Raw genomic sequence first — 16,606 nt, 5'->3', positions numbered from 1 at the left:
TGATGGTACTGACAGCGGCATTAGACTGTTTGCCGATGATGCTGTAGTCTACAGGAAAGTAGTAACACACGAAAGTTGTGAACAAATCAATGAGGATTTGCAGAAAATAAGTAGTAAGTGTAACCTACTGCGTATAACAAAGCGAAAATCCCCATTAATGTACGAGTACGAAATAAATGCCCAGCCTTTGGAAGCGGTAACACCCATCATGTATCTGGGTATGACTATTCGAAATGATCTCAAATGGAACGATCAGATTACACAAGTAACGGGTAAGGTGAACTCTAGATTGCGGTTTATTGGTAGAATCCTGAAGCGATGCAGTCCTTCAAGAAACGAAATAGCGAACAATGCATTAATTTGTCCAGTCTTGGAGTATTGTTCGTCTGTTTGGGACCCTTACCAGCTGGGTCTGATTCAAGAGATTGAGAAGGTCCAAAGAAGAGCGGCAAGATTCGTGATTGGTACATTTAGCCATCGCGAGAGCGTTACAGATCTCATAGAAACTTTGAAGTGGGACACACTTGCAGATAGACGACGTGCTAAACGGAAGAGGCTGCTCACTAAATTCCAAAATCCAATCTTCGCCAAGGATGTAGAGCCTATATTGTTCCCACCAACTTTCAAATCGCCAATGATCACCATTCAAAGATAATGGAAATTGGTGCTCGTACTCAGGCGTTCAGACAGTCGTTTTTCCCTCGCGCGATCCGCGAGTGGAACTGATGGGGTGAGGGAGGGGGGGGGGGGGGGGGGGGGATACGACTTTGGCGTGAATAGTGCCCTCCGCCACTCACCGCTTGGTGGCTAGCGGAGTATATATGTAGGTATAGATGTAGATTGGGTCTGCGGATAGGTGGCACTAGGCGGGGGGTGGCGATCGACCGAGAGGTGTAAACAGATAGTCCATGAAATTGTTATAAACAGCGTATGTGTATGGCACAGCGGTTAACGTAACTGCCTACTGAGCAGGAGATCCTGGAAATGAGTTCCAGCCCAGCATAGATTTTCGCATAAAGTCCCAATGCAGCTAACATCAATAAATCCATTCTTTCCCTGTCTCGCCCTTTTACCTTCAGTTTATATAATATGTACCACAGCTGCGGATTCCCTGTGATGTCCGTTGTTTTGGACTTGTCTGAAAGAACAGACGCCATGCACTGATACAACTGATTCTCCTCGATGGGCAGTGGCTCTACCTCTTTCTGTGCGGTCGCACAATTTCGTCTGATCTCCTGCGGGAATCTCCAAGTGGCGGGCATGGGCGACATGGACAGGGACTGCAGATAGGTAGCCCTGGGTGGGAGAGTGGATCGGCCTAGAGACCTGCCAAGACAGTCTTCACATTTGCGATAAACGCTGTGTTCAGGTGGAACAGTGGTTAACGTAACTGCCCAGTAACCAGGAGATCCTGCGTTCGAATCCTGGTCCGGCACACATTTTTGCTAATCTCTGTAGATTCCACTCTAGTCCAGCTGCCACTGACATCAACAGCCTCTTCCCTTTCCTTTCCTTTTTCCCCTCTCCACCTTAAATTTATATACAGTGAATACAATGTCCGTCCTACCGATCGCTAGTCATTTGGTACCGTTGAGTTCCTGTATGGCGATGAGTATGGCCCTCCTGAATCCATTGATTTCATATTTGCATTATAACAAGACCAATGCGAGCAGCAATACCGCAGAATAATAACCCGCTGTCGAATTCAGACACATACCTATAAACGGTTCTTCTTCTTACAAAAGACAAGACGTATTTTTCACAAATAATCAACTTTCAAATACGATATCTGAATGAAAAACCCGTTACGTAATCTTTCATTACCTGCGAAATGTCGATAGCGCGAACTTGTGAATAACAGTGAAATGCTAATAATTCGATATTCAAGTGTCTGGTACACTTCATACCAATTAAATGTTTATTCCATGCCGCCTTCGGGGAGCGTAATTTTAATGGCCAGTAGTGTAGTTTATAACTGATCGATCGGTCCCGTGTTTTAGGAGTTCATAGTAGTAGTGCTTGTGCAGTAGCGGAAAAAAACGTCATAAAGCAATTATTTCAAATAATGAGGTTTCCTTGCACATCTTACAAAAATTGTACGGTACAGTACGTAAGGAGTGTCCAGGTTTGCAAATACCACGGGCCGGAATATCTACGTTAGGGCCGTGAAAAATAAAACAATAAATAAAGAAAAATACTATATAATTAGTTCACATTATTTCTTTCATAAATATTGTCTTTATTTGACTAATAAAGTTATAACAATTTATTCTCAAAAGAGCTAATTACTACAAGGGTCCGTCTGTCCGGGAGAGAACGTAAAATGTGCAAAGAAAATCTACATCAAAAAATGGCGAAGGGCGAGCCACCACCAGACCAATGATGGGACGCACGGTTTTGTGTATCGTTGTCTATGTGCTCAATCTTAGGGTCATACACCTATTCGTCTCTACAGGTGCGTCTTCTGTCATCCCACTGCTGGCGGGTTACTCGGTGCTGACATGTGTGCTCAGATAGACAGGGGGGCATTCTCGTTCATAGCCTGGTCTCTAGCAAACGGCTCTATATGTACCACTAACCCTAAGCTTTGCTCCAGTTGCCATGACGTCAGCAGTGGCTCCCCATCACACTGCACTTTGCACAATTTATTTCAAGTTGTAATGGACTGTAAATGGTGAACAACTTGACTTCGGCGCGGCGAATTATTAGCTACGGACCCATCTCTCTGGAATAAATAACCATAGATGTATATTTGAGGACTCTGTATGAAGCGATTACAGGGATCTGTCGTGTTTTATGTTGGAGAGATTTTGCTTTTGTTTTGCGATGCTATTAAGCTCCATTCTGAATGTTTAGTTAGTCGATGGCACAATAAACAAATTCAAGAAAGTAATGCGCATTCCAGGTGTATATCAATGATCTTCGGGGGAATATCTCAGAACCAACAAACTTATCGTTGATAAAAAAAGCTAGACACATGACTCCAAACGCATCATGCGACATAGCACCTAGTTTTGCCGAACGATCTTCGTATCGAAATAAACATTTTAGAGATTTCAGGTGGAGCAGATCCGACTAGGAGTATCAGCGAGATCGACGCTGCGGGACATATATCTAGCTCTCCTGTGGTATTTAAAACCAAAGACTTATATTCTTTAGCTTTTAAATGACTGAAGCTAAAACCTAATAAACCACTGAAATGTTGTTTTTGTTGTGGTCTTCAGTCCTGCTGAGACTGGTTTGATGCAGCTCTCCATGCTACTCTATCCCGTGCAAGCTTCTTCGTCTCCCAGTACCTACTGCAACCAACATCCTTCCGAATCTGCTTAGTGTATTCATCTCTTGGTCTCCCTCTACGATTTTTACCCTCCACGCTGCCCTCCAATACTAAATTGGTGATCCGTTGATACCTCAGAACATGTCCTACCAACCGATCCCTTCTTCTAATCAAGTTCTATTCTCTTCTTGTCCAAACTATTTATCGTCCATGTTTTGCTTCCATACATGGCTACACTCCTTACACATAGTTTCAGAAACGACTTCCTGGCACTTAAATCTATACTCGATGTTAACAAATTTTTCTTCTTCAGAAACGCTTTCCTTGCCATTGCCAGTCTACATTTTATATCCTCTCTACTTCGACCGTCATCAGTTATTTTGCTTCCCAAACAGAAAACTCCTTTACTACTTTAAGTGTCTCATTTCCTAATCTAATTCCCTCAGCATCACTCGACTTAATTCGACTACATTCCATTATCCTCGTTTTGCTTTTGTTGATGTTCATCTTATATCCACCTTTCAAGACACTGTACATTCCGTTCAACTGCTCTTCCCAGTCCTTTGCTGTCTCTAACAGAATTACAATGTCATCAGTGAACCTCAAAGTTTTTATTTCTTCCCCGTGGATTTTAATTCCTACTCCGAATTTTTCTTTTGCTCCTTTTACTGCTTGCTCAATATACAGATTGAATAACATTGGGGATAGGCTACAACCCTGTCTCACTCCCTTCCCAACCACTGCTTCCCTTTGATGTCCCTCGACTCTTATAACTGCCATCTGGTTTCTGTACAAATTGTAAATAGCTTTTCGCTCCCTGTATTTTACCCCTGCCACCTTCAGAATTTGAAAGAGAGTATTCCAGTCAGCAGCTTTCTCTAAGTCTACAAATGATAGAAACGTAGGTTTGCCTTTCCTTAATCTGTCTTGTACGATAAGTCGTAGGGTCAGTATTGCCTCACGTGTTCAAATATTTCTACGGAATCCAAACTGATCTTCCCCGAGGTCGGCTTCTACTAGTTTTTCCATTCGTCTGTAAAGAATTCACGTTAGTATTTTGCAGCCGTGGCTTATTAAATTGATAGTTCGGTAATTTTCACATTTGTCAACACCTGCTTTCTTTGGGATTGGAATTATTATATTCTTCTCGAAGTCTGACGGTATTTCGCCTGTCTCATACATCTTGGTCACCAGATGGTAGAGTTTTGTCATGACTGGCTCTCCCGGTCAGTAGTTCTAATGGAATGTTGTCTACTCCCGGGGCCTTGTTTCGACTCAGGTCTTCCAGTGCTCTGTCAAACTCTTCACGCAGTATCATATCTCCCATTTCATCTTCATCTCCATCCTCTTCCATTTCCATAATATTGGCCTCAAGTACATCGTCCTTGTGTAGACCCTCTATTTACTCCTTCCACCTTTCTGTTTTCCCTTCTTTGCTTAGAACTGGGCTATCATTTGAGCTCTTGATATTCATACAAGTGGTTCTCTTTTCTCCAAAGGTCTCTTTAATTTTTCTGTAGGCAGTATCTACGAGTATCTTACTCATAGCCTCAACATCCTTACAGTTGTCCTCTAGCCATCCCCGCTTAGCCATTTTGCACTTCCTGTCGATCTCATTTTTCAGACGTTTACATTCCTTTTTACCTGCTTCATTTACTGCATTTTTATATTTTCTCCTTTCATCAATTAAATTCAGTATTTCTTCTGTTACCCAAGGATTTCTACTGGCGCTCGTCTTTCTACCTACTTGATCCTCTGCTGCCTTCACTATTTCATCTCTGAAAGCTACCCATTCTTCTTCTACTGTATTTCTTTCCCCCATTCCTGTCAATTGTTCCCTTATGCTCTCCCTGAAACTCTGTACAACCTCTGGTTCTTTCAGTTTATCCAGGTCCCATCTCCTTAAAATCCCACCTTTTTGCAGTTTCTTCAGTTTTAATCTACAGTTCATAACCAATAGATTGTGGTGAGAGTCCACATCTGCCCGTGGAAATGTCTTACAATTTAAAACCTGCTTCCTAAATCTCTGTCTTACCATTATATAATATATCTGATACCTTCTAGTATCTCCAGGCTTCTTCCGTGTATACAACCTTCTTTCATGATTCTTAAACCAAGTGTTAGCTATGATTAAGTTATGCTCTGTGCAATTACGGCTGTAGTTTCCCCTTGCTTTCAGACGTTCGCAATACGAGCACAGCAAGGCCGTTTTGGTTGGTGTTACAAGGCCAGACCAGTCAATCATGTAGACTGTTGCCCCTGCAACTACTAAAAAGGCTGCTTCCCGTCTTCAGGAACCACATGTTTGTCTGGCCTCCAACAGATACCCCTCCGTTGTGGTTGCACTTACGGTACAGCTATGTGTACCGCATCACTCGATTTAATTCGACTACGTTCCATTATCCTCGGTTTGCTTTTGTTGTTGTTCATCTTATACCCCCCCTTCATGACAATGTCCATTCCGTTCAACTGCTTTTCCAAGTCTTTTGCTGTCTCTGACAGAATTACAATGTCATCGGCGAACCTCAAAGTTTTTATTTCTTCTCAATGGATTTTAATTTTTCTTTTGTTTCCTTTACTGCTTGCTCAATATACGGATTGAATAACATCGGGGAGAGGCTACAACCCTGTCTCACTCCCTTCCCAACCACTGCTTCCCTTTCATGTCCCTCGACTCTTATAACTGCCTTCTGGTTTCTGTACAAATTGTAAATAGCCTTTCGCTCCATGTATTTTAACCCCTGCCACCTTCAGAATTTGAAAGAGAGTATTCCAGTCAACATTCTCAAACGCTTTCTCTAAATCTACAAATGCTATAAACGTAGCAAATGAGACACTTAAAGTAATAAAGGAGTTTTGCTATTTGGGGAGCAAAATAACTGATGGTGGACGAAGTAGGGAGGATATAAAATGTAGACTGGCAATGGCAAGGAAAGCGTTTCTGAAGAAGAGAAATTTGTTAACATCGAGTACAGATTTAAGTGTCAAGAAGTCGTTTCTGAAACTATTTGTACGGAGTGTAGCCATGTATGGAAGCCAAACACGGACGATAAATAGTTTGGACAAGAAGAGAATAGAAGCTTTTAACATGTGGTGCTATAGAAGAACGCTGAAGATTAGATGGGTAGATCACGTAACTAATGAGGAGGTATAGAATAGAATTGGGGAGAAGAGGTGTTTGTGGCACAACTTGATTAGAAGAAGGGATCGGTTGGTAGTATATGTTCTGAGGCATCAAGGGATCACAAATTTAGTATTGGAGGGCAGCGTGGAGGGTAAAAATCGTAGAGGGAGACCAAGAGATGAATACACTAAACAGATTCAGAAGGATGTATGTTGCTGTAGGTACTGTGAGATGAAGAAGCTTGCACAGGATAGAGTAGCATGGAGAGCTGCATCAAACCAGTCTCAGGACTGAAGACCACAACAACAACAACATTTGTATCGCTGAGGCACGCAAGCCTCCCCACCAAGGGCAAGGTACATGGTTCATGATGATGAACCACTGGAAATCATAACTAAAAGTACCAAAAATAAGTACGAAGCAGAGAATTTTCTTAACAAAATTTCTTAAATAAACAAATTATTTAATTAAAATATAATGAAAAGTGAAGTTAAATTACGATATATATTCTGAAGACTTTGCGTTACAGTAAGCGCAAATGCTACAATTGAGAGACAGCAAGTGGCTTTTCACATGGGCAAGAGAGCACACCGTCGTCCGGGACTCCTACACACGTGTCTTTGCTGCTCATCGGGGCTCAGTTCGAAGCGAGCCTCATCAATGATCACAACTGTACCCTAGTCAATGACATTACAGGCTGAATAAGTGCCCTGAGATGCGCACCATACCGGTGGGACACCAACGTTATCGTTGCCCGTCATACGGACGGATCACCAGGGGTAACGGTCTGGGTGCCATTTCCTTTCGTAGCGGGACCTCTTTGGTTATCATCCCTGGCATCCTTACAGCACAGCGGTACGTACGATATTCCGTGGGCAGTTTTGTTGGGCTTCATGGCAAGCTATCCTCCTCTTACATTTCAGCGAGATAATTCCCTCCCACATACTACGAGAGTTTCTACTGCTTGTCTTCGTTCTTGCCAAACCATACCTTGTCCAGCAGAGTCGCCGGCGCTCTTCCCATTGAAAAACTACTGGGGCATTATGGGCAGGACTCTCCAACCCGCTTGGGATTTTGAGAATCTAAAGAGCCAGTTGGACAAAACTTGGCACGATATCCCTCAGGAGGATATCCAACAACTCTATCATTCAATGCGAAGCCGAATGAGTGCTTGCATAAGGGCCAGAGGTGGACCAACACGTTATTTACTTGCTCAATTTACTCTTGAATAAATCATCCAATTTTTCTGAAATTGTAATCATTTGTTTTTCCGTACATATACATCACATCTATCGGTTTTCGACCCATTCGGATAATTCCCTCGTGGCACGTCGTTTTTTTCTTAGAATGTAGGTGACATGTATACTTAAGCAGATTGATCTTCCTTTTGCATCATTAGTGTCTGTGTGACAGTGATGCAAGTCGAATGCTTGCAACGCTCGTTGCTTTCATACAACACTTAAGAGTGTCGTGTACTGATGCAGGAGGTTGCTTTGACGAATTGATATCTGGAGAAACTGAGTCACACTGACATAAGACAAGCGGGTGGAATGTCGTTGCTCTGACAAATTAATAAGTAAGTTAACCATGTACTAGGCCACTGTCCAGTAGGACAACTCTGACAAAGTGAAATGAACCAACTGGGAATTCAACTGGTTGTATTCGTGCTCTAATGGTTCACCTAACGAGGACAAGTCGTAGAACATGTTGAAGTATCTTGAAACCTAAGTCAAGATTGAGATTAACCGTTATTTATTTGCTCTAATGAATAACATAAATAACAATGAGATTAAAAGAGAGCAAAGTTATATATGACTTAAATTAACTTACGAAAATGATGCTAACACAGTGGGAGGTAACAAAAACTATGGAAGACAAGCGCAAGGTCTGCTTATCTGGGCAGCTCGCAAATTCAAAGTTAACATAAGAAACCACAAATATGACAAAAATAAAGTTCCGTAGCAAAGTAAGCAAATAACAAGCCGCATACAACATGGATCGTGCTTACCGAGACTGCCTTAGTTACATTCCCTTATCCGGCCGTGGTGGCCGAGCGGTACTAGGCGCTTCAGTCTGGAACCGCTCGACTGCTACGGTCGAAGGTTCGATTCCTACCTCGGGCATGGGTGTGTGTGATGTCCTTAGGTTTAAGTTCTAGGGGACTGATGACCTCAGATGTTAGGTCCCATAGTGCTCAGAGCCATTTGAACCAGGGGCTGTAACGGCTTTGCAACTCGTGAGCGCTCAGTCTCTCGTCTAAGATGTAAGTGCGGCGAATTCCTGTTTCCGAGAATCGCACTGGTTCTGTGATCTCAGAATCCGGTCGCTCCTCCAGAGCCAGTACCCTTTGAGAAAGCGAAATGTTCGTCCCTTCCAGTTTCTCCAGATTAGTCTCAGTCTAGACCAGCCTCGTCACGTTTCTTTCCACTGTTTTAGAGATCTCTACAACTTTTTCCTCTGCCGATTCAATACGATCAGCGAATTTCCCTCGTAATGCTGTCATCTCGTTTTAAAATTGTTTTCTGTCTTCTTCGGGTTGTTTCCTCTCTGCTTCAGATACTCTACTGTCTGCTTCGGCCTTTGCATCTCTCACCTGTACTTTCTTTCTGTTCTTCCTTGGCTTGTTTTCTATTTTCTTCAGCTTATTTCCTATTTTACTCTGCTTCTTATATCACCTGATTTACTCTAATAGAATACCATACATGTTTAGAGAATTTTTTATTTCGGTTTTTTAACTTTAGGGTTGCGCCCATTCAGCCAATTCAGTAATAGAAAGACCGTGCGATACCGTATTAAGATGAGTTTCCTGTCACTTACGATGAGATGAATGCGAGGACAGCACAACACCCAGCTTCGGGCGAAGAAAATCTCCGACCCTACTGGGAATAGAACACAGGCCCCCTTCGGTTAGCAATATGCCGCACTGACCACGTAGCTACCGAGTGGATAGATTTACAGAGTCTGAACTGCTGTATGCCTCTGGCGATTCCGTTCCTCAAACTCCTCTATCGTTGCTCTGTTTGCTTGCGGCTACGGTTTCGTGGGCTTCATGCAACCCATCTGCTGCTGACGCCTTCCCTTCAAAATGTTCTGACAGGAGTCTCTCTGTAGCTATTGAATCCTCTCAAGTAGAAATATTTTTGCTCTTGAGACCGTGCTCTTTTAGTCCTGTCCATATGTGGAGGGGTTAAAATTGAAAATGACCCCATGAAATTTAATATCAACAAATAAGGCTGCGCAGAAACCTTCACACGAAAATACGAAAAATTCATCTAGAAAAATCTCCAGACGCTGTACAATATTTTAATAAAAGTCCACGAAAACACAAGTACGTTGTACGTATAAAACTTCAATACACAACAAAAGGTCAATATTTGTCATGTTATCCAACGGTGCAACTACTAATTCGAGCATGTATCAATGTAAACAGGGGAAAAAATAGTCAGTACAACTTTTTTGTACGCCACTGTGCCGTCCTAACTGCAGGAAACTCTTAGGAAACAAAGGAAGGATTTAGGACCAGGGTCAACATGAACCGTTACTCGTAGTGTTGCTCGTTGCTTTCATACAACACCACTAAAGAGTATGGTGTACCGTTGCAGCACGTGCGAGAGGAATGCTCATTGCTTTGACAAAACAATATCTGCAGAAACTATGTCGTACATATAAAAGACGAGAAGGTGCAATGTTCGTTTCTTTGACGGCAAAATAATGGGTAATTATCCTTGTAGTAGGCCACTGTGCACAAGGGCAATGCCAACACAGTGAACTGAACCGACTGGGAACACAACCGGTTACACTTGTATTTTAATGGGTCGCCTGACCAGGACAAGTTGTTGACAAGTAAAAGCATCTTGAAATGTGAGCTGAGACTGAGATTAACCGTAATTTATTTGCTCTAAAGACTAACAACAATCACAATGAGATTAGCAGAGAGCTCTTTATAATTTAAATTAAATTAGAAAAGAACGCTAACACAATGGGGGTACTAAAAACTGGCCGCGCGGCGTGGCCGCAGTGTTAGAGGCGCCATGTCACTGATTGCGCGGCCCCTCCTGCCGGAGGTTCGAGTCCTCCCATGGGCATGGGTGTGTGTGTGCTGTCCTTAGCGTAAGTTAGTTAAAGTAGTGTGTAAGTCTAGGGACCGATGGCCTCAGCAGTTTGTTCCCATAGGAATTCACACACATTTGAACGTTTGAACTAAAAACTGAGGAAGACTGTATGGAGCTGGCGCAATACGGTATACTTATCTGGGCAGCTCTCAAAATCAAAGTCAACGCTACAAATGTAACCAAAATAAGCAAAACAAGTTGCGTGGTGAAATGGCGAAGAGATTATTACTGATGTAAACTAAGTTACAACGTAATATTTTACTTGTGGGTCAATATACAATGAAATAACCTTAATTTTCAGTCAGTCACGAATATGTTTGTAGGAAACTGACAAAGGTAACATAGCAACGTTGCCTATAAAGTGCCGCTACACGATTTCGATATTGTACTGGTACAATTTAAGAAACTTGCTCGAGTAGTGAACTTTGAAAAATGAGTTTGGGACACAACATAACGTTTAGAGAGAATATGTTTCATTTTCTAAGGCATTCTTTATGCTGAGTTGTTAATTAAACAGTTACTTTGTATTACAGTATAGCAACAGAAAGACATTGTGGAAAATGAATCGTATGTGAACAGCATTTGCGTGTAACAGTATATCTAAGCAGGGATCATGGGTTAAATGAATGTGCATGCATATAAAAATGTGCCTCAGCCAACAGTTATGGCGCATGCTGAAATCAAAAATGTAAATCGGGAAATGAAAATTTTTTGCCCCAGAAATAGTGGTTTCCAGCGGAGTTAAAAGTGAATCTGAAGAGCATTTTCTTACATTTGAAGAGATGATGTTCAGTTTATACACATCAGTCGTAAGGAAACTCACTTTCGACATCGCAGAAACAAGCGGATTTTTCCCATAATTGCAATGCGGAAGAAACCATATCAAGAAAAAGTTGGCTGAAGTTGTCCATCCAAGAAATATCACAGAATTCGAGGGAGGTGATGACAGTTCAAAGAAAAATTTCAAGGCCTGACAAGGAGCCTTTGAACCGAGGAGTAGACTACGCAAAAATAAGTAAACCAAGGCAAAGAGAAAAATCTAGAACTTAAGCTTCAACGGTGAAAAGGAAGTGTTTTGGAGATTCTGCGGGGATCTCGCAACAGGAACTTATTCGTAAAACAGAGGAATGGTATTGCGAGTTGTGCAGGGAACATGGAATGGAGAAAATGATAAGATGCATGAAATGCATAATATGGGTTCCTGGAAAGTGTGCGGGAGAGAAAAGTTATATTGTAATGCCTGCAAATACTGATTTAAAAATTGAAATATGGAAGATATCCTTAAAGTTAGACCAGTACATATTTTCAAGCTCAGTGACATAAGTAATAAGGATGATAAAATTTATACACTAACTGGTACAAATTAGCAAACCGATTCCTAATTTATATCACATTCAGATGTTTAGAAAAATAAGTGTAGTCTGTTTATTTTTTTCAGAATTTCCATTCTTTAAAACAGAACCGAGAACAACATCCTACAGTTGAGGATGACACTGTTTATATAATTTTGCAATTTACCGTTTAGGCTAAATCTCAAAAGTGGTACAATTTCGAGAACTCACTCCAACTTCGGGACAACATGGCAGTTATCCCCATCCCGAAGAATGATTAAAATCAAGTTATGGTACACACTCAGACGCAGATATCGCATTTGGATAAGTATTCGGTCATTTTCACACATACCGGGTGGTTATGTTTAAACTTTCCCTATTTAAAACGCTATAACACGAGAACTAATTTCTACGAGTACCAAACTTGGTAGCATTGATGTCCAGAGTATGGGGTGCGTGATTTCCATGCGTCACAGCGCCACCGTCCATTTCCAACTATGTCCACCAGCTGCCACTATCAGTCATCGTGATTCGTAGTCTCACACACCAGACCACTCGCAGTGCATTTGTTGATATATCAACATGAGCTTGGACAAATGGAACAGGGCATTATTGCCCAAGTTCTGTTATCAAAATAACGGTAATGTTTCGAGAATATCACGGGCTGAATAAATTACGGAAGGGTCCCTTTTCTCCACTTGCTGTGCGGAGCATGATGACGAAGTCCCAATCAATTGGAGAACTGGATGTCGCTCCGGGAAGAGGCCGACGACCGGTTGCACCACAGGTGGTTGGTGAAATCGCTGTTGTTATGGTAGACAACGCTACGCGCTTTCCTGATCACCAGGCAGCGGGCATGCTGTGTCGCAACAGTTGAACATCCCTTGGTCCGATGTACGGAAGGTGCTTCGAACCATTCTCAAATGGTATCTCTACAAGACACATATTGTACAGCAGCTTGCACCATAGGACGCACAACGACGTGTTCACTTCGCTCTTCACTTTCTTGCAAGGATTGAGGTTGAAGAGGGTTGACCATGGACCTCCTATGGACAGACGAAGCTTATTTTCATCTGACGCGTGAGGTGAACACACAGAATTACAGTGTTAGGATCTTCACCTCCAGTCACTGTGCATAAAGTTCCCCTGTATGGTGAACATGTCACCATATACTGTGACTTCACGGCTACTTTCATCATAGGCCCATTCTTTTTTGAACAGGTTGGAGCTCAAGAACAAGGGAAGCGCACAGTGTGACTGGCCCGTGCTACTGCGATATGCTTCGCCAGCATGTCATCCCTGTTCTACGGGCGAGAGATGCATTGAACTCATCGCTCGCAAAGTTCACTTGCTTCTCCGAAACACATTTGGAAACGATCGAATTATCAGCCGATCATTTCCAAATGCTTGGGCGGCACGATCACCTGATCTCACTCCCTGTGATTTCTGGTTGTGGGGCTACCTGAAGGACAAGGTTTAAAAGGGAACATTCACACATGTGCTGATGTGAAGCGCAGCATATCAAGAGAGGTAGCCAGCATACGTACGGGCATGCTTCGTTCTGCCGTGTAGAATGCAATCCTGCGCTTTCAGACTCTTCTCGACACTGATGCACGCCATATATAGCCCCTTTTGTAGCAGTAATGGTATGATATATTGTAGCAGCACATTAAAAGTGTTTCAATTGAATTGATTCTGCGTTATTTCTCTTCCCCATACCCTAGACATTAATGCTACCAAGTTTGGTACTCGTAAGGTTATTAGTTTCCGTATTACAACATCTTAAATAGGGAAAAATTAATTATAACCATCCGGTACATCAACAGCATATATCCTTAGTGCGCTTTATTCAGTTCGTTAATATGTTAATTCTCAGCCACGAAAGGTATTGTGAATTGATCGAAATGCGACACCTTTACAGACCACAGTTCTTACCATTTAAATACCAGACGATCTGGGAGTGGAAGAAAGAAAATTTAGGAGCATGTTTCCAGTTCCGGCATTTGCCTGATAATCAAGAGAAACCCACCGATAATTTTGGTCAGAACCTGGATACTGAAGCTACTGTTAATTTATTTCTGACACAATAGGTTCCATACAAGAGTGTGAATGCCCAGTGTATCTCACTCTTTCTCCATCTCACTCTCTCTCTCTCTCTCTCTCTCTCTCTCTCTCTCTCTGTCTAAGTGTGTGTGTGTGTGTGTGTGTGTGTGTGTGTGTGTGTGTGTGTGTGAAACAGTAAAGTTGTTGAGTTGCACCTGCCGTACCATTCGTAATTGTAGTGAACTATAAAGGGCGAACACAAATCCCACTGACAAAATTTCAGAGGTTTTCTACGGATACTTTTCGAGTATTTCGGTATTAGGGGCTGCTGTATCCACCATTACCTGGTACACAACTATCCTCATAGAGGGCGTCACACGCCAGGCAATATCCAAGAGTGGTGCCACATAGTTAGGATCATATGACGCGCGTAATAGGAACCCGAGGCCTACGACAAATACAGGCCGTGGCGCATACGCCACGAAGCTAGGCCGAGCTCTCTCGCTCAACTTAGCAAAAAAACTACGTTTCTGCACCTCTTAACTCGTAACTGGGTGTGTATGTATAAACGAGAATTGCATTTTCCACCGGTTACAGTGTTATGGAATCTTACTGTTATTAGTCCTACAATTATAGAAAGAACATAGGCCATAGGCCCAAAAATGATTTGTTATGGCTGAACTGGGATACAATAAAATTAAGTCAAAATGATTATCAGTTACATAAGACACCACATCTGGTATGAAATGAGGACTGCTACGCAGAAGGGACTAAAATGCTGCAAACAGGCCGTTAGACCATTTATGTAGAGAATTGATTTCAATTTTTGTTGAACGAGTAGAAATCTGTAAGACTTCATATACCAGATTCCAGTAGCAGATGCAATTCTCGTCAGTTCGAACACATCCAGTTGAGAGTTAACAGTGTAAGAATAGCAGTTTTCCCCTGAGTTAAGTGAACGAGCGAGCTCAGGCCTACCTTCGTAACGTACGCGCCGCGTCCTGTCTTTCTCGTGGGCCTCTGCTACAAGGCACGAAAATCGTACGATTCATCCGCCGGTAGTTATGTCTGCCGCCACAGAGGGCGCTAACGCCAGGGACACCTTTCTTCATCCGACAAATAGTTCGCAGGAAAACAATATTCTGCCATTCGCGGATAAAAGGAGCAGTTTCACTCGGACAATTCAGTCGTAGTTCCAGTCATTCGAGTGCGAGTTGTCATGGCGAGAGGAGGTGTTTACGCGCGGGACCGGGGCAGCTGCCTCGACCGCGCCGGACTCGAACGGTCACTGTCTGGTGGGGCGTGGCCCCACTGGCCCGCTCCCGCTACAACTGTAGCTATGGCGGCAGGCAAACCGAGCACGGCGGACCAGGCAGTGTACATGGACTACGAGAAGTCATGCAATACGCAGTTTTCTAATGAAGGGGAACTGGAATTCGAGCGTTCTGCACCTCTTACGACCAACGGGCGAGAAAGAAGACATGACAACAGACAGCAGCCAGTGCCCCTCATGAAGAAGGCTTCACTAACCAGCCGAAGAAGCGGCAGGCGAAACTGAAATAAGTCACGTAAGTGCCAGATGCGAAGACCAATAACAGATATGAAGCAATTCAGGAAGACACCCAAGCTAATCAGGACACAGCTGATCATCAGCCACAGCCAAAGCAGCACGAGATACCTTCTATCGTCCTGCAGTATCCAGCAAAGACACATCTTCACAGCAGAACAAGGCCTTGCGATGGGTATTAAATGTGCCGCACAACTTCCCAGCTAAATGCCAGCATGAAGGGGCACAGAAAGAGGAAGTCTTGGACCGCCTCAAGAAGAGTGCTGCCACCGTATACAGGAAAGCGTGGGATTCAGCGAATCTTTTAATCAGGGCCTCGGCAACGTACATATAGCCCACAGCCGCTACAAAAGATCAACAGACCTAGAAAACACGTAGTAGGCCAAAAGAGTAAGAACCTCAACCCATTTTCCGCTCTGGTAATGACACAATAATACAGAGAAGTTTACACGCCCTCTCCTAATCCTAAATGTAGTAGTAATTGCCTTCGGGCCAAAACTACATCAAAAGCTAATCCGAGAAGAATGAGCTATCACTCGGCCAGTTGCCGCATGTCACCAATTGCCGACCACCTCCAGTTGCCGAGCACTGATTTAGAGTTGCCGCAGTTACAGCCCAGCAGCTGACGAGTGATCATCGGACAATCAACGCCGGTTGCCGAAAAGTTTAGTGACAGGGGGACCGTGCCTGCTCCTTACCATCGATTTCGTCCAAATATATAATATACGCAGGGCTTGACCAGAAATAAAAGTGACAGAGGTGGGAGGACCAGATGACCAAGCGCTTAGAAAAAAGAAAAAAAGAAAAAATAGCACTTTTGGCTTGCCTCGGACGAAGCATCAGCCACTTGCGTTACTGTAGTTTACACAGGCAGCGATAGGAGCAGTTGTAGGAGTAAAGAAGGGTAGTCTGAGAATTGTGTGGTCCAGTTCGTGTGTGCAAACATTTTTATCTTTTTTTACATTTTCAGTTTTGACGTTGCTTGCACAGCATATAAACCGAAATAATGTTCAGTATATTGCATTCATTAATATTTTCATAAAAGGCATGAAAACAAAAGCCAAAGAGAAGTATGGAGATTCATCTAAATTTTCAGGAGAAGACTGTACTGAAAGCGTCCACGAGGACTTCGCAAATAACTTTCATGGGGTT

The sequence above is a fragment of the Schistocerca americana genome, chromosome 7 (genome assembly GCF_021461395.2).
Source record: "Schistocerca americana isolate TAMUIC-IGC-003095 chromosome 7, iqSchAmer2.1, whole genome shotgun sequence".
NCBI classification, from domain to species: domain Eukaryota; kingdom Metazoa; phylum Arthropoda; class Insecta; order Orthoptera; family Acrididae; genus Schistocerca; species Schistocerca americana.
The sequence above is the reverse complement of the archived record's forward strand: the minus strand, read 5'-3'. Positions refer to the sequence as shown.